We start from the raw sequence: 3611 nt of genomic DNA, 5'->3' as shown, positions 1-3611 counted from the left end.
TCCTGTTAGCCTGGTGTAATGAGTCTGACAGTCATTACTTTGAATACACAGTCACAGTGAAGCCATTGTATTAGTTATTACAGCACAATGAACTACAGTTAGACTTATTATTCTCGTCTGTGACACATATTTAGACCTATTTAATGTCTCTGTCTTTTTATTATTTCTGCATCCTGACTCAAGTAGTCTTTGCAGTTCACTTATTTTTGGCAACATGACAGATTGTAACAGATACCGGTTTATTATGTGATGCATAAGTGTATTTATTTGTCTTCATGCTTCCTTTTTTTTTATGTCTTTCTTTTTTGCATCCTTTATTTGTCTACCCACACACACATTCCAGATGTGTCGAGTTATTTGTTTTAGTAATGCTCAGTGATTTATCCCAGGCCTCCTATACCTGGCGTCGAGCCGTTCCTCGGGCTCAGCGGAGAACGAGAGGAGAGGAGTGAGTGTTGGAGGAAGGAATTATGCAAAACAAATCAATCCCCAGAAAGGGCGGGAAGAGAGGGAGGAGAGCACACACAGAGCAAGAAGAAATACAATAGATAACCCGTGAGAAAATGATGAGAAAATGAATAAGAGAGAAAAGAAGATGACATTGTTTCCTTTATCTAAAGACAGCTGAATGCTTATTGTCTTTGAAGTGTGCAGTGACCTGCCGAGCGTGGACTCAATCAGTGCCTCCCTCGTAGGGAGGGATTCAGTGTACGCCGCTCTGATTAAATAGGATTTAAGTTTAGAGCCACAGAGATATGGGGTCATCTGGTTTGTCTAAAAAGTTGCATCCGTAAACCGCTGCGTTTGAGTGTACATGTGTTGTTCCAATGCGTTTCCAGTCTGTCATGGATTGTGGCCAGGTAGAGAATCATGGGAAACAGACCGGGGGAAATATTTCTTTCTGCATCTCCTTTTCTGTGAAAAAAATCAAAGAAAGGCGAAGAAGACAGAGGAGCAGAGTAAATTGATGCAACATGTATGTCAGAGATCAAATAGTATCCTATAGCTGGAATAATAAATGAAAACCTCTCATCTCCACCCAGAAAAAGAAACGAGTCCTCCATCGATTTAGCAAAGCAGTCCTTTACCATTGTGGGACTCACAGTGGACAGACAATGAAGATCACCGTCGACACAGCAGAAACAGAGATATCGGCCTACATTACCCAGAGATCAACTTGATTGCTTACAGGTAATAGCTTTCATTCCTGTTTCTTGCCTCTAATATTCACTGTTGTTGTTGCTTTGGTTCTGTCTCCATCGACTCCTGAGTGAAATTGCTGCCTCTTCAGTAGCTAAATGCTCCTGTGTTCAACAACTATTTCCACACTGTGTGTGTTGGCCGTTTCGTGCTGGGCAGGTAGCCTACAATTGTTTTTTAGCGTGTTTGTTTTGATAAAAGGCAAACTGGAGACTGATTGAATGCAGAACTGTGCAGCTTTTCCAACAGGATTTGGGGAGTTGATATTTTTCCTTGTGGCGAAGGCTGGAAATGCATCTTTATTCTTTAGCCTATAACGAGATGGCAGTTTCTCATGTTTTGGAGTCACCAGACTCGAAACCATATAATTAGAATGAATCATAGTGACATTTAGATGGATTTCCTACCTCCCAAGAAGCCACGATGTATTTGAAGGGGTGTTTCCATTCATTTAAATATACCTGCCTTCAGTAAGTTTTCTTTAAAAAAATGCTATCTACCATCAACAGTGGATTTTTAAAGATATAATTTGCCTCACAAAATTAGCCATGATCGCGCATTGCGCTTTCATCATGGATTTATTTCGACATTGACATCGTACACAGTGGCTGCAAACGTGTCTTAAAGGGGATGCATTGAGTTCAAAAGTCGAGCCGGCTCTTTAAAGAATGTGTTTGAAGCATTTTAACAAGGCGCTCGTCCTCCATCTCCCCACTGGCACAACAGCTGGCCTGGCACACGGACATCATGCCGGGGTATGGACGCACACACACACACACACACACACACACAGTTATTCCTTTATGCTGTGGCTGTATCGTCCCGGTAAGCATGCATGCTTTTTGCAGATGTGATCGTACAGTAGGCGCTTGGTGTTTAAGGCGAGCATTACCGCCCGACATCCGCTGCTAAACAGACAGTTTGACTGCTTTACGGCCTTTGCAGAAGAAGGCCCCCGGGTTTCCATCGCAGCTTCTACCCCACTTACTTAAACCGGTTGTTCGGTTGGAAGTGCTCTCAAGCTGTTTGAAGTGTTAGCAGTAAACAATCCATTCAAGCCAGCGCAGAATGGTGGACCCTAATATGGAGCTGTTTCCCTCTGTGTTGTTGAAAAGAAGAGAGGAGGGGAGACGGACGGAGCAGCAGTCTGTTGATTAGCAGGGATCACTGTCCCGTAGCTTCATAAAATTACCCAGAATGCCACTTAGTAGTAGAAGGAACTATTTGTGCGGGAGCTGTTTTGTGTCAGCGGTATAGAGAGTGGGAGGAATCTTCACCTCTCTATAAGTAAATATACAGACGTACTGCAGTGGGAAACAATTATACAGAGTTACCCTCCAAGAGGAGCCAAGTGAAGTGAATTGGAACATGTCAAAATAACCACGACAAAAATGACACCAACGTCTCAAAGATGAATCCTCTGAGGACCATGAATGACTGTTCAAAATGTCCTTGCGATGGTTTTATTTCCATATTTTTCAATCCGGACCTCGTCGCCAACGAAAGCGTCGGGACAGAATACACCACGCTATTAGTTGGGATGCAGTCCAGATGACGGGTGTCACACTTTTTTTTAGAAAACCTTGTGAAACCACGAGCTTTGCCGGCAACATGCACGGTCACATCGTTCCCAGGCTTATGACAAAGGAGAGATCTTCCACTGAAGCAGAGGCAGATGTGGGAAGTGGACTGAGGCGATGGAACAAAGCTGCTGCTACTTGCTATTTATATGCACGCGGCTGGAGGCCCGACACCACAGACCAGTGGTTGAGCTTTGTGCCACCCAGAGAGCCAATGCCCATGCTCTCTCTCTCTCTCTCTCTCTAATTCAAAAAGGCTGTACTGGCATGAAAGTTTCAAGCACAATGCTTCCAAAGTATCAGAAGACAAATCGTCCAAATATTTGGATAGTACACAATAACAAAATACGAACGTCAACACAACATTAATATTGATGTATATATGGCTCAGCACAGACTACATGGCGTACAAATTACACACAAATAGCAATAACTACAATTGTAATGTCAACGATATGCCATTCATTGTCTCTTTTCAAGGCCAAATAACAATATGATCTACTTTTGTTTTTCGTTTCTTCATAATTTGACTCCGATTGCTGAGAGCAATTGTTGAATGTCCATAAGTTGCAGCCCTCCTACACATGTACACGAGTGTGTGTGTGTGTGTGTGTGTGTGTGTGTGTAATGCTACACCAGACGCAGGCGTGTGGCTCCTTTGAGAAGCAGCTTTACTTTTGCTCTCTGAGTCCTCTCTCCCTTTCTCTCCTCACATTCTCGGTGCGAGCCAGCTGAGTGGGTGCAAAGCAAGAGAGGCAGCAGCTCGCATACGGCAGTCAATCACCCTGCACCACAGGCAGAGAGAGGGAGAGAGAGAGAGAGGGGGAGAGA

Source organism: Pseudoliparis swirei, chromosome 10 (genome assembly GCF_029220125.1).
Source record: "Pseudoliparis swirei isolate HS2019 ecotype Mariana Trench chromosome 10, NWPU_hadal_v1, whole genome shotgun sequence".
In the NCBI taxonomy this organism is placed as follows: domain Eukaryota; kingdom Metazoa; phylum Chordata; class Actinopteri; order Perciformes; family Liparidae; genus Pseudoliparis; species Pseudoliparis swirei.
This window is presented reverse-complemented; position numbering follows the sequence as displayed.